Here is a 19,402-nt window from a genome sequence, read left to right as displayed (position 1 = left end):
CTCGGGACCTTTGCCTGTCGCGGGCAAGTGCTCTGCCATTTGAGCTACCGAAGCACGACTCACGCCCGTTCCTCAAAGCTTTACTTCTGCCAGTATCTCGTCTCCTACCTTCCAAACTTTACAGAAGCTCTCCTGCGTATCTTGCAGAACTAGCACTCCTGAAAGAAAGGATACTGCGGAGACATGGCTTAGGCCGGTATTACACTATCAAATTTCTTTGTCCAATATCTTTGTCCAATATCTTTGTCAAAGATATTTGATAGTGTAATAGGGATCTTTGACAAATGTCGTCCAATATTTGATCAAATCTAGGCCGAGGCCGTATATTTGATCAAAGAAATCGCTTGTCTTCTGTTCACTGCAATGCGATATGTTACCACTCGGAGCGCTAGCATCGCTGCAGCGTTCTGTCGTCTGTAGTGTTTTTATAACCATTGCCGGTAAATACAATTGGTGTGTGCCGACAACTACAGAATTAATAGAGATGTCTGAAGCTTATCAGGCGCTTTACAACGTGAGGCACCCTGAATAAAAATAGATTAAGAAGATTGGAGACCTAACCTGACCTAACCTAACCTAACATAACATAACCCTCTCCTGTAGCAAGGAATCGGAGTGTTATAGTGAGCCTGTCTTCTGAAGATGTAGCAGTTCTTAAGTGAAAATTGTGCTTTGTGATATGAGGATACACTTCATTGAGCACATACAGAAATGTATGCTCATCCATTCTTAAGTAATTGATGTACGACTTGACGTCTTCCACTGTAAGCTCACGTAACAAGTTTTGTTGAATGCTTTTATCGTGTCGTCGTAAAACCCACGGCTTCACCCAGATTAGATTAGTTTTTCGTTCCATAGATCCGTGCTGAGGAGATCCTCGTGGATGTGGAACATGTCGATTTTTTTTAAGCTGAAATAAAAATACTAATAGTATGAATAAATACATCATTTGTTTCTATTAAAAATTTCGCCAATGGAGTAGAAGGAGTTTGCCAGTAGTAAGTCTTTCAGGCTCCTTTTAAACTGATCTTTATTTCTAACTAAATTTTTTATGTTTCCTGGCAAATTATTGAAGATGAGTGTTCCTGAGTAGTGGACCCCTTTTTGAACTGAAGTAAGTGTTTTTAAGTCCTTGTGCAGATCATTTTTGTTCCTGGTATTGTATGTATGAACTGAGTTGTTTGTTGGAAAAATAGATATATTATTTACGACAAATTTTATTAAGAAGTAAATATACTGAGAGGCAGTAGTTAACCTGCGAGCCGGAAGTATAGTGAGGCTGTCATTTGGGCCTACGAGAGTTATAGTTTTTTTGTTTGTTTCTCATGCCTAGATAACTGTACAAACATATCGTTGCATGTATTGTAATAATCATTACATATAATGATCCACATGCAACAATATCTCTACGGAAGTATCTAGGCATGAAATACAAAACAAAAAAGCTAACCTGCAAATCTCGTACGTCCAAACGACAGTCTCACTGTACTTCTGGCCCGCCAACAGTTTCATTTTCTTTCTTATTTTCCCCCGTACCAATGCAAGAATCTGAAGTACCCAGTTCTTTGAAGAGGTTTCTGCAGGAGGTCCGTGAATTTACTCCACAAATAATACGTATTACACGCTTTTGGACCTTGAAAACTTTTGTTTGACTTCAAGATTTACCCCAAAATATTATCCCATATTATCCCATATGACAATGAAAGTATGCAAGCTTTTTCATTTTTATGTTGCCTATGTCTGCTAACACTCGAATTGCAAATACAGATTTGTTAAGGCGTTCTGCAGTTCTGTGGTGTGCTCCTCCCAACTGAATTTATTATCAAGTTGTAATCCCAGGACTTTTAAGACTGTCAACCTCGTATGTATGGTTCCATTTTCTCCCCCCACTTCTTTTCCGCATGTGCACACAATGCAATTGGAGTACGTAGAACTGCTGCGGTTAATAACAAGTTGTTGTCAGCCATCTTGAACTTTGACGAAAAATTTGATGACAGTGTAATACCCCTCGTAGCGCTACTTCAAAGATCTTTGTCCAATATATTGGACGGAATATTGGATCACATCTTTGATCAAATCTTTGACAAAGAAATTTGATAGTGTAATACCGGCCTTAGCCACAGCGGGCGAAAGGCAAAGGTCGGGCACACAGTTTGAATCTGCCAGGAAGTTTCACACCAGCGCACACTCCGTTGCAGAGTGAAAATCTCATTCTGGAAACGTCACTGTCGTTTGTTTCACTCACAGCAATTTCATATTTCGTTTTTTAAACACACAGAAATCACGAAATCATTACTGAGGAAGTGCGCTCTTACGTGTAAGTGATAACGAATTTTGCAGAAAAATCTTAACTTATACGAATAACAAAAAGATTTTACACCCATCCGTGTGCGAACCCGTGTCCTTTCGTACTGCATTTCGCGCGCCAACCTTTTTTTTCCGTTGCGTTGGGTCTGGGAGGAAGTCACAAGACATCCGTGCAAGTTGATCGTTGGTTCCTTTACTCACTTTTTATTATTATTTATTTATTTATGTATTTTTTTTTAGAGCAAACAGCCCTCTGACTGAACACGTTGAGCTACCGTGCCGGCAAAATGGAAATGATCATATGGCATTGGAGGCCGGGAGGCCCCATTCTGGGTGTTCGCCCATCGAATTGCAAGTTCTTTTTAGATGACGCCACATCGGCGACTTGCGAGTCAAATGAAAATGATGATGAAGGACTCACAACAACCAGTCCCCTGCCGGGAATCGAACCCGGGCCCCCTATCACTAGGCCACGCCAAACATTACAACCGTAACTCTCAATTCTTGTACTATTGTGTAGAGGAACGTAGGCTGACTTCGTTGTCAAACGGTGCTGCGTAAGTCATAAATGCGTGATAGTTTGGAAGGTGTCCAATATCAGGCTTCACATAATTGCTTTCCATTGTGACTTGAATGTTGTAAACACGTTTCAATAATTACTAACTAAACCATTTGTGGGGAAAAGTACACAAAGTCACTAGTAACGTCAGTTCACACACATGTACTATACGTAAACAGAGCCGATGTCTTGATATTTCATGATATTTTGCATTTGCATAAAAATAACACGTATTTTGAGAGAATATTGACCGAAAACTTTTTTTTATATACAATCATTCACAGTAACAACCTAACCTAACCATATTTCTAACAAAGGAAAATAGTCTGTTATGAACTCACTTTCCAACTGGATACGTCCTCTGGTGATTTTTTAGTAACAGAATCACTAAATTCAAAGCTAAAACCGCTAAATATGTTTAAAATAAAAAATTGTAGGTGTACATAAACCACAGCTCACCGATCGACAGATCCACACGGAAATCCAAAACCTCTGGGTACAACTGACGTAAAATCGGTGGGAGGACCGTTCGGTAACAGGTCGCAGAAGCTTACTGAATGGGATATTTGGATAAAGAACAGAACATGACGTCAGTACCGTGACTAAGCTACTACACCGATCGGTATGAACGATACAGAATAGGGCCGCAGGTGTATGGTTTGTAAACAGTGCGTACCGTATCACAGTTAGCGGCGAAAGCTGACGCGGATGAAGTAAGTGTACGAGGGAAAATGGGGGGGGGGGGGGGGGGGGGGCGGGGCTGCGCCCATGAGAAGTCACTTGTGTAGGAAAATGTTCTCGAACCGGCCCTGGATGTAGGTGTAACAGATGTTCTAACAAGATGGTGAGCATCCTTTTCTTTAATGGACCTGATAAAATCTAGTCCCACCATCAACACTGCACTCTTAAGTATAGAACTATATGACAGCATTAGTGGACACCAGAAGATCCTGAGGAAGACACCCAGCAAAGGGGTCGAAACGTCGATCATTTTAGAAGAAACATGACGCGGCCTAATAACCCAGAGGATTTTAACATCAGTGACAACGGCCACGAAAGCCTGCAGACTACATATATGAAATAAAATCGTCGTAACTTCTGAACGGTTTGCGCAAAGACGTTCAAACTGCACGGTTGGCCGCGGAGCATGATGGGAATTGGTATATAAGTGTCGAAGCCCACTTTCATTTGGATGGTTTCGTCAATAACCAAAATTGGCGCATTAGAGGACTAAGAACCCGTATCTCGCGATCGAGAAGTCTCTTCACCCTCAACGGGTGACTGTGTGGTGTGCAATGTCCAGTCACGGAATAATCGGTGCGAGATTTCGTGAAGGCATGGTGGCTACCGAACGGTACGTGAAGGTTTTGTAAGTTGTTTTCATCCCCATTATCCAAAGTGACCGATTTCGACAAGATGTGGTTTATGCAAGACGAAGCTCGACGCCAACGAAGCAGGAGCGTGTTTGATGTCCTGGAGGATCACTTTGGAGACTGCATTCTGGCTCTGGGGTAGCCAGAGGCCACTGGCATGGGCTTCGGTTGGCCGCCACATTCTCCGGATCTGAAAAAGTGCGACTGCTTTTTGTCGGGCTATATTAAAGACAAGATACACAACAATAACCCGAAAATCATTGCTGAGCTGAAAACAGCCATTCAGGAGGTTGTCGACATCATCGATGTTCCGACACTTCGGTCATGCATAGTTTCGCTATTTGTTTGCGTCACATCATCGCCAATGATGGCAGTCATATCAAACATGTCATAACTAGACCTCGGATTTTAGGTAAATACCCATGTTCAGATATGTGTGAAATCTTATGGAACTTAACTGCTAAGGTCATCAGTCCCTAAGCTTACACACTACTTAACCTAAATTATCCTAAGGACAAACACACACACCCATGCACCAGGGAGGACTCGAACCTCTGCCGGGAGGTAAATACCTATTTTGTTCCTCATTAAATAAAGGCAATAAAAGTTGTACATCCACGAATTACGCCATTTTATGATCGACAAATACAGCACCTAAAAATTCTTAATTTCAGATTAGTACCTGATTGTACCTAAATTTTAAAAATCCAGTTAAATAAAATTTTTTACGACTGACATTCTTTCGTGGTCTTCCCAGCTAAGATTTACGCACTTATTTTAACAGAAACTGTAATTTTATAGTACCTAAAATACCTAATTTCATGTTAGAACCTGACTGAACCTGACTGTACCTCATTCTTAAGGATCCTAAAAAAACCTAATTTCATGTTAGAACCTGACTGTATCTAATTTTTAAAAATCCAGTCAAATAGTCATGACTATTTGAGTGACTGGAATTCGATAGTAGGAAAAGGAAGAAAAGGAAACGTAGTAGGTGCTAATGGATTGGGGGTAAGAAATGAAAAGAGGAAGCCGTCGGGTAGAATTTTGCACAGAGCATAACTTAATCATAGCTAACACTTGGTTCAAGAATCACAAAAAAAATGTTGTATACCTGGAAGAAGCCTAGAGATACTAGAAGGTATCAGAAATAGATTATATAATGGTAAGTCACAGATTATGAACCAGGTTTTAAATTGTAAGACATTTCCAGGGGCAGATGTGGACTCTGACAAAAATCTATTGGTTATGAACTGTAGATTAAAACTGAAGAAACTGCAAGAAAGATGGGAATTTTGGAGATGGGCCCTGGATAAACTGACTAAACCAGAGGTCGTACAGAGCTTCAGGGAAAGCATTAGGGAACAACTGACAGGAATGGGGGAAAGAAATACAGTAGAAGAAGAGTGGGTAGCTTTGAGGGATGAAGTAGTGAAGGTAGCAGAGGATCAAGTAGAAAAAAGTCGAGGGCTAGTAGAAATCCTTGGGTAACAGAAGAAATATTGAATTTAATTGATGAAAAAAGAAAATATAAAAATGCAGTAAATGAAGCAGGCAAAAGGGATTACTAACGTCTCAAAAATGAGATCGAAAGGAAGTGCAAAATGGCTAAGCAGGGATGGCTAGGGGACAAATGTAAGGATGTAGAGGCTTATCTCACTAGGGATAAGACAGATACTGCCTACAGGAAAATTAAAGAGACCTTTGGAGAAAAGAGAACCACTTGTATGAATATCAAGAGCTCAGATGGAAACCCAGTTCTAAGCAACGAAGGGAAAGCAGAGAGGTGGAAGGAGTATATGGAAGGTCTATACAAGGGCGGTGTACTTGAGGGAATATTATGGAAATGGAGATGAAATGGGAGATTATGATACTGCGTGAAGAGTTTGACAGAGCACTGAGAGCCTAAGTCGACACAAGACGCCGGGAGTAGACAACATTCCATCAGAACTACTGGCAGCCTTGGGTGAGCCAGTCTGACAAAACTCTACCATCTGGTGAGCAAGATGTATGAGACAGGCGAAATACCCCCAGACTTCAAGAAGAGTATAATAATTCCAATCCCAAAGAAAGCAGGTGTTGACAGATGTGAAAATTACCGAACTATCAGTTTAATAAGTCACGGCTGCAAAATACTAATGCGAATTCTTTACAGATAAATGGGAAAAACTGGTAGAAGCCGACCTCGGGGAAGATCAGTTTGGATTCCGTAAAAAGGTTGGAACACGTGAGGCAACACTGACCCTGCGCTTATCTTAGAAGACAGATTAAGGAAAGGCAAACCTACGTTTCTAGCAATTGTAGACTTAGAGAAAGCTTTAGAGAATGTTGACTGGAATACTCTCTTTCAAATTCTGAAGGTGACAGGGGTAAAATACAGGGAGCGAAAGGCTATTTACAATTTGCACAGAAACCAGATGGCAGTTATAAGAGTCGAGGGACATGAAAGGGAAGCAGTGGTTGGGAAGAGAGTGAGATAGGGTTGTAGCCTCTCCCCGATGTTATTCAATCTGTACATCGTGCATGCAGTAAAGGGAACAAAAGAAAAAGTCGGAGTACGTATTAAAACCCATGGAGAAGAAATAAAAACTTTGAGGTTCGCCGGTGACATTGTAATTCTGTCAGAGACAGCAAAGGGCTTGGAAGATCAGTTGAACGGAATGGACAGTGTCTCGAAAGGAGGATATAACATGATCATTAACAAAAGCAAAACGAGTATAATGGAATGTAGACGAACAAAGTCGAGTGATGCAGAGGGAATTAGATTAGGAAATGAGACACTTAAAGTAGTAATTGAGTTTTGTTATTTGGGGAACAAAATAACTGAAGATTGTCGAAGTAGAGAGGATATAAAATGTAGACTGGCATTGGCAAGGAAAGCGTTTCTGAAGACGAGAGCCGGCCGAAGTGCCCGTGCGGTTAAAGGCGCTGCAGTCTGGAACCACAAGACCGCTACGGTCGCAGGTTCGAATCCTGCCTCGGGCATGGATGTTTGTGATGTCCTTAGGTTAGTTAGGTTTAACTAGTTCTAAGTTCTAGGGGACTAATGACCTCAGCAGTTGAGTCCCATAGTGCTCAGAGCCATTTGAACCATATTTGAAGAAGAGAAATTTGTTAACATCGAGTATAGATTTAAGTGTCAGGAAGTCGTTTCTGAAAGTATTTGTTTGGAGTGTAGCCATGTATGGAAGTGAAACATGGACGATAAATAGTTTGGACAAGAAGAGAATAGAAGTTTTAGAAATGTGGTGTTACAGAAGAATGCTGATGATTAGATGGGTAGATCACATAACCAATGAGGAGATATTGAATAGAATTGGGGAGGAGTTTGTAGCACAACTTGACTAGAAGAAGGGATCGGTTGGTAGGACATATTCTGAGGCATCAAGGGATCACCAATTTAGTACTGGAGGGCAGCGTGGAGGGTAAAAGAAGTAGAGGGAGACCAAGAGATGAATACACTAAGCAGATTCAGAAGGACGTAGGTTGCAGTAGATACTGGGAGATGTAGATTGCAGTAGGTACTGGGAGATGAAGAAGCTTGCACAGGTTAGAGTAGCATGGAGAGCTGCATCAAACCTGTCTCAGGACTGAAGGCCACAACAACTTGGACCAGACACATGCGAATGCAAAAATAGTTTCTGAACCGTTAACATAGGTTAATTTTGCTAAGCAGATCTCGTACGTAAATTCTTCCACAAAGTATTTCTCATTTCTTTTTGTTTTTAGGTACGTTCTGAACAGAGGCAATATTTAAGTCAGCATGTTGCAGGGATTAAACACCACGCACATTAAAGAAATTAATCAAACTTGAAACAACCGTTTTTAACTAAACCAAATGCAACAAACAAAAACAAATTTCGTCTTGACCTGTGTTACAGCAAATATACCATTCATCAATGCAGTTGAAAATAGCCAGTTCAAAAGTTTTCTAGAGAAATACTGTTACTGCAGCATTCCATCAGAATCCACACTGAGAAAGAACTATTTAGACACTTTATATGAAATCCACTGAGAAGGATAATGGAAGATATAGGAGATTCATATATGTGGATCTCTGTCGCTGAGACAACTGAGAGACAAGGTCGATATGTGGCTAATTTGTCTGTTGGAAAGTTAGATGCTGACACTTGCCCTGTACTCTGATTTGCAGCAAGGAGCTAAAAAAAATTAGCCAGGAAACAATTGCTCACTTTGTTAATAAAGCCCTCAAATTACTTTTCCCCTACATTCTAGATGAAAATAAAGTAATTGTAATCTACACTGATGCAGTGGCATAAATGATTGCTGCTGTTAAATTGTTGAAAGTATTTAAACAGCACTGCTCCATATCACATTACTTGTCCATGTCATGAATCGTGTAGCCGAGGCGATACGTATAGAATTTCCACATGTATATAAGCTAGTGCTAGTTTCAATCACCAAACAGGTTTTTATTAAATGACCTACAAGAATCCAATTATTCCGAGAGGAACTACCCAAAGTGCCACTTCCACAAGAACCCTCTTCCTCAGAACATGCTGGAGAACATGACTTGAGGCCGTGGAATATTACAGCGAGCATTAGGAAGACATTAAGAACATTGTTCTTAAAACTGCGTGAAGAGGCAGTGAGCATTACTTCAGCTAAAGATGATCTAAAGGAGCCAACAATTTCCAACGACACTACATACATAAAATCTCATTATGCATATTTGGTCTCTATTATTAAAGCTCTAGAGTGCTCAGGGAACACATGCAACTGCGATTGAAGGTAACAGAAAAAAATCAACTTGATCCCAGGTTCTATTGGTATGAAAGTTAGCAAAAAACTATAGACAGTGCTACGAAAAATTCCAGGACTGACCACCCTCCGCACAGTGGCTAACATGTTATCAGGTAAATCAACAGAACATGAGTGTGCGGCCCCACTGCGCCTAATACGGTCATTTAAATATGTTCCGGTGACATCTGTTGACGAGGAACTCTCATTCTCGGCATGTAAGATGCTATAAACAGACAAGAGATGCAGTTTCTCAACGGAAAATCTGGAGAAAGTGTTAGTTATTTACATGGACAATAATATAATGTGGATTTTTGTCAATCTATTTATTTTTTTAGACAATACAATGTCAGATTTTGGTCATCTATTTTCTGATTTTATAACCTATTTTTGTAAGTGACAGAACCTATTTTAGGTACCCAATTTATGATTTTTAGAACCTAAAAGTCTGAAGTCTAGTCATAACCGATATCCGAATACCTGTAGAGACGTTTAGATGTTGAATGAAGTGTGGGTACGCCGTAGGTTGTAACAAATTTACGTTTTTTTTCGTATAGTTTGTTATCCTGTACACTTACGTTTCCGAAAGCTACTATACGGTAACACTGCTTATCATTCCTTTTTCTGTTCCAGCCGCGCGGAGTGGCCGTGCGGTTTGAGGCACCGTGTCACGGATTGAGCAGCCCCTCCTGCCGGAGGTTCGAGTCCTCCCTCGGGCATGGGTGTGTGTGTTGTTCTTAGCATAAGTTAGTTTAAGTGGTGTGTAAGTCTAGGGACCGATAACCTCAGCAGTTTGGTCCCTTAGGAATTCACAAACAATTTCTGTTCCACTCGTAGATGGGATGACGCGAAAACGACTGTCTATAAGCTGCGATCAAAAAGTTTCCGTTTCAGGGCCTTGCTGCTGTGTATACGCAACGTAGCACGACTGTTGCGGGTATGTAAGCACCGACGTGTATAAGTAAGGAACTAGTGCGGCATTCGCGTCTTTCCGGCTCGTGTGTGATACATGCTGAAACGTTAACTATGACGACGATTCAAGTGCACCCAAACAGGACCAACGAGTAGTTATACTTTTCTTGGCTGCCGACGGACAAACGCCGGTAGACATCTGTCAGAGAACCTTTTCATCGCCCCTCGTAATAGTCCACGTTTCGGTACGTCCCCTGATTTCTCTTCTTTTACGAAAAATGATTCAAATGGCTCTGAGCACTATGGGACTTAACATCTCAGGTCATCAGTCCCCTAGAACTTAGAACTACTTAAACCTAACTAACCTAAGGACATCACACACATCCATGCCCGAGGCAGGATTCGAACCTGCGACCGTAGCGGTCGCGCGGTTCCAGACTGTAGCGCCTAGAACAGCTCGGCCACCCAGGCCGCCCTTGTTTTATCTTCCCAGTCCTTACGAGAGATCTACTTTGGTGGCAGCTGAGTCGTCCTGCAGCCTGTCGTAGAAGTTGGTTCTCTACATTTTTTCAACAACGTTTCGCAAAATCATTTCCGTAACACTTGCGTGTTGATCAAACCTATAGGTAACAAAATAGCGGCACACCTGTGGATTACTTCGATGTCCTCCTTTAATCAGACATGGTGGCGATCCTAAACTCTCGAGCAGTACTCAACAATAAGTCACAGAAGTGCTCTATACGCGGTCTGCTTTTAAGATAAGCTACACTTTCCCAGAATTCTCTGATCCACTAATGTGTTCTGTATGCGGTCTCCTTTTAAGATGAACTAGGCTTTCCTATAATTCTCCCCAAAAAACCGAAGGCGACCATTCGCCATATCCGGTACGCTTTACTAAATTTCACACTGGCGATTTCGGCGCAGTTCAATCACTGCAATAAGCGTGGCAACAATGATTAGCAAAGTACAAAGGGCAATTAAAACAATGGAAAGATATATATATATATGTTCAGTAACTAGATAAAAAAAGTCAGTAGTGTCATATCTCAACGAGGAACCTGAAACTTTCACCACAGGACAGGAGCACGTTGAGGAAATATGGCTCAAGTTTAAAAATAAACACTTGACTTTGCACTGGACAGATATGTACCCAGTAGAACAGTTCATAACAGAAGGGAACATCTAAGGTATACAGTCACATCTAAAGAAACAGAGACTACTGCATAATAGGTGAAAATCAAAGCATAGGGCTATCGATAGACATACTGAATGAAAAGCATTTGGCTGCCAAGCGAACAATTTGTGAAGCTTTCAATGATTACCGTAGCAGGGTTCTGTCAAATGATCTTTCACTAAATCCAAAGAAATTCTGGTCTTATGTAAAGGCTCTTAGTGGCACCAAAGTTAGTATTCAGTTCCTAGAGAATGAGACAGGAACTGAAATTGAGGATAGAAAAGCAATAGCTGAAACGCTTATGTCTGTTTTCAAATGTTGCTTTCAAAATGAAAACCCCAGATAATTGCCCCCATTTAAATCTCGTACCACTGAGAAGATGAGTGAAATAAGTGTCAGTGTTTGTGGTGCAGGGAAACAACTGAAATCTTTGAAACTGAAAAAAGCTCCAGGATTCTATTAGATTCTATACCGAATTTGCAGCTGAGTTATCCCCTCTTCTAACTATAATCTGTCGTTGATCCCTCAAACGAGAAACCGAGCACAGCAGTTGGAAGAAAGCACAAGTCACTCGTCTACGAGATGGGTAGGAGATGTGATACACAAAACCACCGTCCAGTATCTTTGGCATCGAATTATTATAGAATCTTAGAACATACCCCGAGCTCAAAAATAATGAGATATCTCAAACAGAATAACCGCCAACAGAATCAAGTAACTGTTCTGTCTGTACTATGATTTATGAATTTGACATGCAGTCCACAATTTTGTTTGTTGCATTGTTGAAATGGTAAGTGTTGTCAGTGTGAAAATGCCGCACGTGTACAAACGCAAATCGGGTAAATTGAAGAAATATACCATGAATGTTTTCAAACTGTGTCTAAATGGAGACATGAGCATTTAAAAGGGCTCGCCGAGTGCATAAAATACCCAAAGGAACCCTGATAAACAAAATTCATGTTCGTCATGGTAAAACACATCCAGTTTTTGTTTTTCCCCTAGTGAATTAAAGTGTGTGTTTCTTTGGAAACTGATAAAGCAGATTTGTGATCACTCTTTCTTGGCCTTGAACTTTCTTTGTATATTACTCTGAAATTAGTATTAAAATGTAATTATTATGCCAGATTTGTTGTTGTTGTGGTCTTCAGTCCAAAGACTGATTTGATGCAGCTCTCCATAAGCTACTCTATCCTGCATAAGCTCCCGAAAAACTACTGCACCCTACATCGTTTTGAATCTACTTACTACTTATATCTTGGTCTCCCTATGTCGAATCATAGTTTTTTCGTTCTTTTCTTTTTATACATGTTAAGGTGCGTTTACACTGCGATTTGTATCGGCACATGTATGAGATACATGTATATGCGACTTTGCGACATGTATCGCGATTTGTATGAGTTGACAAGTATCAACCTCATACATGTATGAGCGTGCGTTTACACTGATTGATATGTATCACTGTGCGATAGCTTCCGACGACGATTTGGAAGTTTTCACATTTTTTTGTGCTGATACACTTGCTCTTTTGGAAAATGATAGGAAGAAAAGGCGGAGGAAGCGTAGATGGTGGCACAGAGAGTTTCCCGCGAATTAACGCCATATTTTAGAATATATGTTAGGATGAGTATGGAGGATTTCCGCGGTTTGTTATCACTTGTGGCTCTTCTTGTGTCCAAAACCAACACAAACTTTCGGGAAGCGATTCCACCAGAGGATCAGTTGGCAGTAACACTCCGTTTTTTAGCCACTGGGGATTCCTCGTAAAACGAAGATTTCATGACAAAACATTTGCATTGTCGCGCGATTGCTAGTGCCGACGTCTCACACACGATTGTCGGCATCCGTTGTCAACATTATCACGCGAGGCCGCCGGAATAACAGCAAAACATTGATATACGTGCCAGATGCATGAAAAAATTATTTAATGTATGACATACTCTGATGTATATAAAACTTTTACCTTCACTTCTTGGGATAAAACTTGCACAATGGCCTCGCAAACACGAAGAATAATGTTGCATATGGCACTTTTTGATATTTTATGCAGATACATTAACGTCGAAACGACAGTCGGCACCTTCAAAACTCAAACAGCCGCCAAAGAGCCTGGTACTACGCATACGCTAATCGTCGAAATAAGCGGCAGTCGACAAGACGACAGGAAATGATAGTACTGCGCATGCGCGAGTTCTTCAAATGTCGCTCATACATATCGCGTATATGGCCAAAAAGCGATAAACAAAATGTATACGCGACATGTATGAGCTCGAGGGTCCGCATACAAGTTCCGTGAATTTTTGTATGAGGTGATGTATCGCGACATGTCAAATTGACATGTCGCTCATACATGTCGCGATACATGTATCCCAGTGTATACGTACCTTAAGCTATTCGAAAACTGAATGACTTATAGACCGCGACAAGATAAATTAACGAGTTGTTTTGCGGCAAGGATAATGTTTTGAAACATCCGCATGAAAAAATGGAAGAAGAAATACGCTCTTCAACTTATTAATTCCTGTATCTTCATCTGTTTGTTTCTATAAGTGGTAACAGGCGGACGGATGATTAGACCCGTCGTACCAGAATTGTTTAAAAATGTGTATTTCAACAGTACATTAAAAGGTGTTATAAAAAGTTATTAGGAAAGCAAAGTTTATTCGTACATTCATGACGACCACACCTGTCTGTTGATCATTTCGCCCGCCGCCGTGATCCTGCATATGGAGGTTCGGAGCAGACAAGAGGAATTTCCGCGAGCAGCGGAGGAGCGATCCTGCATCGGCATTGTTATAATCAGGACTACGGACAATGGAATTAATGTGAAGCAGTACGTAACTCAAATTATGAATACTGATCTTAAATGTATTGATACTGAAGGTCTGTTGATATTGGTACTAGTTAAAGTTCACCCACGATATGTGTACAGTTTTACAAATTACCTTCCAAGTTGCTAGGCGCTCAGTCCGGAACCGCGCGACTGCTACGGTCGCAGGTTCGAATCCTGCTTCGGGCATGGATGTGTGTGATGTCCTTAGGTTAGTTAGGTTTAAGTAGTTCTAAGTTCTAGGGGACTGATGACCACAGATGTTTAGTCCCATAGTGCTCAGAGCCATTTGAACCATTTTTGAACCTTCCAAGTTGTGTCTGCTATTCTCTCCAATCTTTTTTTTTTCAGTTATTCAAGCAGCAATTATTAATTAGTTTCCATTATTTGTCCGCCCACAAATGCCAGTCTTCATCCCTCAATGACTTTTATCCCCCACACTTCCCTCCAGTTCTAAATTGGTGATCCCTTGGTGTCTCAAGATGTGTCCCATTAACTGATCCCCTCTTTTAGTCAAGTTGTGCCACACATTTCTTGTCTACCTAGTTCTATTCAGTACCTCCTCATTAGCTACCCGATCTACACGTCTAATCTTTAGCATTCTTCTGTAGCACCACATTTAGAAAGCTTCTATTCTCTCCTTGTCTGAATTGTTAATCGTCCACATTTCACTTCCATACACGGCTACACTTCATACAAATACATTCAGAGAAGACTTTCTCGTCCACGTTTCACTTCCATACTTGGCTACCTTCCATACAAATAGCTTCAGAAAAGATTTTCTAACATTTAAATCTATATTAAAAAAACACATTTTTCTTCTTCAGGAATGCTTTTCTTGCAAGTGCCAGTCTACATTTTACATCCTCTCGACTTTGGCCATCATCAGTTATTTTGATGCCCAAACAGCAGTGTCTAGTTACCTAAACTCATTCGTAAGATCAACTGATTTAGTTCTACTACATTCCATTAATCTTATTTTGGTTTTGTTGATATTCACCTAATATTCTCCTTCTAAGACACTGTCCGTTCCATTCAACTGTCCTTCCAAGTCCTTTACTATCTCTGACAGAATTACAAAGTCATCGGCAAACCTCAATGTTTTTATTCCTTCTCCTTGAACTTTAATTCATACTCCAGATTCTTGTGTGCTTTCCTTTACTGCTTACTCATTGTAGAGATTGTATAACATCGACGAAAGGTTGCAACACCCTTGCTCCCTTGTCAACCACTGTTTCCCCTCCATGCCCCTACACTTTAACTGTCGTGTGGTTTCCTTACACGTTGTAAATAAACCTGTAATTTACTCGTGCTAACTTCGGAATTTCAAAGAGTATATTTCAGTCAACATTGTTAAAAGCTTCCTCTGTTCCTTGTATCTACTGCTGCTACCTCAGAATTTCAAAGAGCGTATTCCAGTCAACATTGTCAAAAGCTTTCTCCAAGTATACTAATGTTATAAACGTAGGTCTGCCGATCGTTAACCTATCTTCTAAGAGAAGTTGTAGGGTCGGTATTGCCTTGGGTGTTCCTACATTTCTCTGGAATCCCAACTTATCTTCCCTGAGGTGGAGTTCTACCAATGTTTCCACTCTTCTGTAAGGAATTCGTGTTAGTATTGAGCAACCATGACTTATTAAACAGAAAGAGTTTGGTAATATTCACACCTGTCAACACCTGCTTTCTTAGGAATTTGAATTATTACAGTCTTTTGATGTCTGAGGATATTTAGCCTATCTCATACAGCGTGCACATCAGATGGAATAGTTTGTTATGAATTCACATAAACAGTTTTACAGGGCACAACACTGGTTATTTGCTTAAAGTATTATTCCCATTTACCTGATTAGCAACAACGTTTAAAGCGCATTACCATTCAGGGACATATTCAGGATCTTCATCTGAATCACAGTTATCCAAAGCATCCTCAGATTTGTACAAATCTTCCCTGAAAAGCACTTTTCTGGCATGAAAACCACAGACTTTACTACTGCGGGCACTAGTAGCCTCGTTTTTCCCACTTACCACTGTTGCGAAGCACAGTTCCTGACAAAGTTGCCATTAGTGAGAAACTGAGACTAGAGATAGAACTGCAGTTTCTCGGTTTATTGTTAGCCATCAACGAATACGTATAAAGCACACCAGGTACCATGTTTCACGTACAGTGACTTGGTTTCTAATCGTGTGTGCCTTAACACTGTTTACATACCAGGTCCTCAATTAAAAACATAACAGCGGTAGCTTCGGTGTATTGTTGTTTTACGTTGTCAGTTTGATGACTGGTTTGATGCAGATCTCCAAGCTGTTCTGCCCTATTCTCTACATTCGCTACGTAATAGAGCAAGAAGAACCACGCTTGAAACACACAATTCGAGGCACAAATTTTACATCGTTTTTAAAGACGCTAGTGGACAGTAAGTAGAAGACCGGGTGTTCGAAATTTCTTGGAAATTAAAATCTTCCAAGTGTGGTTTTAATGATTCAGACAAGCATTTTTGCTCAAAAGCCAATATTGACATTATGAGCGGCACCTTGGGCCGCTTATGTACCGATATTACACTCCTGGAAATGGAAAACAGAACACATTGACACCGGTGTGTCAGACCCACCATACTTGCTCCGGACACTGCGAGAGGGCTGTACAAGCAATGATCACACGCACGGCACAGCGGACACACCAGAAACCGCGGTGTTGGCCGTCGAATGGCGCTAGCTGCGCAGCATTTGTGCACCGCCGCCGTCAGTGTCAGCCAGTTTGCCGTGGCATAAGGAGCTCCATCGCAGTCTTTAACACTGGTAGCATGCCGCGACTGCGTGGACGTGAACCGTATGTGCAGTTGACGGACTTTGAGCGAGGGCGTATAGTGGGCATGCGGGAGGCCGGCTGGACGTACCGCCGAATTGCTCAACACGTGGGGCGTGAGGTCTCCACAGTACATCGATGTTGTCGCCAGTGGTCGACCTGGGACCGGACCGCAGCGACGCACGGATGCACGCCAAGACCGTAGGATCCTACGCAGTGCCGTAGGGGACCGCACCGCCACTTCCCAGCAAATTAGGGACACTGTTGCTCCTGGGGTATCGGCGAAGACCATTCGCAACCGTCTCCATGAAGCTGGGCTACGGTCCCGCACACCGTTAGGCCGTCTTCCGCTCACGCCCCAACATCGTGCAGCCCGCCTCCAGTGGTGTCGCGACAGGCGTGAATGGAGGGACGAATGGAGACGTGTCGTCTTCAGCGATGAGAGTCGCTTCTGCCTTGGTGCCAATGATGGTCGTATGCGTGTTTGGCGCCGTGCAGGTGAGCGCCACAATCAGGACTACATACGACCGAGGCATACAGGGCCAACACCCGGCATCATGGTGTGGGGAGCGATCTCCTACACTGGCCGTACACCACTGGTGATCGTCGAGGGGACACTGAATAGTGCACGGTACATCCAAACCGTCATCGAACCCATCGTTCTACCATTCCTAGACCGGCAAGGGAACTTGCTGTTCCAACAGGACAATGCACGTCCGCATGTATCCCGTGCTACCCAACGTGCTCTAGAAGGTGTAAGTCAACTACCCTGGCCAGCAAGATCTCCGGATCTGTCCCCCATTGAGCATGTTTGGGACTGGATGAAGCGTCGTCTCACACGGTCTGCACGTCCAGCACGAACGCTGGTCCAACTGAGGCGCCAGGTGGAAATGGCATGGCAAGCCGTTCCACAGGACTACATCCAGCATCTCTACGATCGTCTCCATGGGAGAATAGCAGCCTGCATTGCTGCGAAAGGTGGATATACACTGTACTAGTGCCGACATTGTGCATGCTCTGTTGCCTGTGTCTATGTGCCTGTGGTTCTGTCAGTGTGATCATGTGATGTATCTGACCCCAGGAATGTGTCAATAAAGTTTCCCCTTCCTGGGACGATGAATTCACGGTGTTCTTATTTCAATTTCCAGGAGTGTATAATTAACCAGCAGTACCCAGCCACGCTTTGCTGTGGCTCTGTCTGCTTAAAAGGATAAGAAAGAAAAGAGAAAGCACAAGTTTCTAATATGTTTGGGAATTGGATACACGTCCTAATCTCATGCTCTCCCCTGTCTCTGTCCATCTCCCTCTCCTCTTTCTTTGTCCATCTTCTCCTCCTTCCCCCCCTTCTCTGTGTCCATCACCTCCTCCCCGTCTCTCTGACCGTCTTCTCCTCTCCCCCCTCTCTGTTCACCTCCTCCTGCTCCCTCTATCTCCTTCCCTCTCACCTTTCATCACCTCCTCACCCATTCTCTGTTCATCTTCTCCTCCTCCCTCTCCCTTCATCCCCTACTGCTGCCTCTCTCGTTCCATTTCCTCCTACACGTTTTCTCTGTCCATTTCCTCCCAGCCCTCTGTCCATGTTCTCTTTGCCCCTCCCTTGATCTTGAGCCTTGTTTATTGTTGTTGCAAATTCAGATTCTGTAGTAGTTTTCTACTCATAAACCAATAAGCCATAAATACAGCTGCCTTGTTTGCTAACAACGTTTCACTGTTGTATATTTTAAATACATATGTATATACTGGAAAGTATATACTCTCTGTTGGACGAAACATTTATTACAGTAATGAGCGAAAATTTAAAGTTAATCAGAAAGGTACAGTTTGAAGCTTTTGGTAACAATATTTTTCCTTTATATATCACATACATGTATTTATATATTATAGGAATTAAAAATACACACTTATTACGCAATTACGTACATCAAAACACGCCCATATTGTAATTCAAGATTATGTCAAAATTTCAAAGCAATCGATAGAACTTTCGGAGATTAAAATTTTGAACAAACCAATATTTACATTTTTATGACGCTTTCCATTTTATTAAAAACATGTACCAAATGGCGTTCCAGTAAGTACTTAAAAACACGTGAGTATTCGAATACAATGTTGTGTCAAACTTTCAAAGCAGTCTATGACGAATTTCGGAGATCTGAAACTTTGAAGAAACATATACATTTGTGCTTATATAGAAAATGAAGATGTTCCTACGATTGCTTTGAAATTTTGACACAAGTTTGCATTGGTATACGCGCGCGTTTTTATCTAGCAATTTTTTTAATATATGTAATACATAAATTTATATGAATTTAATAATAGGAAAACGCTGATACAAAACAATTTAAAAAGTTACATACACATATATTAAAAAATTAGGTACTAAAACCAAGCCCGTATTATAATTCAACATTGTGTCAAAATTTCAAAGCAATCGGTCAAGAACTTTCGGAGATACACGATTTTGAACAAACGAACATTTACCTTTTTACTCATATAGATTGGTAGGCTACATGAATTAATATGTTATGAGCACACCTTGCTCCCCCCCCCCCCCCCCCCCCCCCCCGCCAAGTACTGATTGTTAGACGTCTGTATCACATAAAACACTACATGTCGACTGTTATCTGTTTCAGATAGCTGCCATCTTCAGCGACTTCAAAGTTGTGACACTGTAACTGCCTGACGG

This window comes from Schistocerca americana, chromosome 3 (genome assembly GCF_021461395.2).
Source record: "Schistocerca americana isolate TAMUIC-IGC-003095 chromosome 3, iqSchAmer2.1, whole genome shotgun sequence".
Taxonomy (NCBI): Eukaryota; Metazoa; Arthropoda; class Insecta; order Orthoptera; family Acrididae; genus Schistocerca; species Schistocerca americana.
This window is presented reverse-complemented; position numbering follows the sequence as displayed.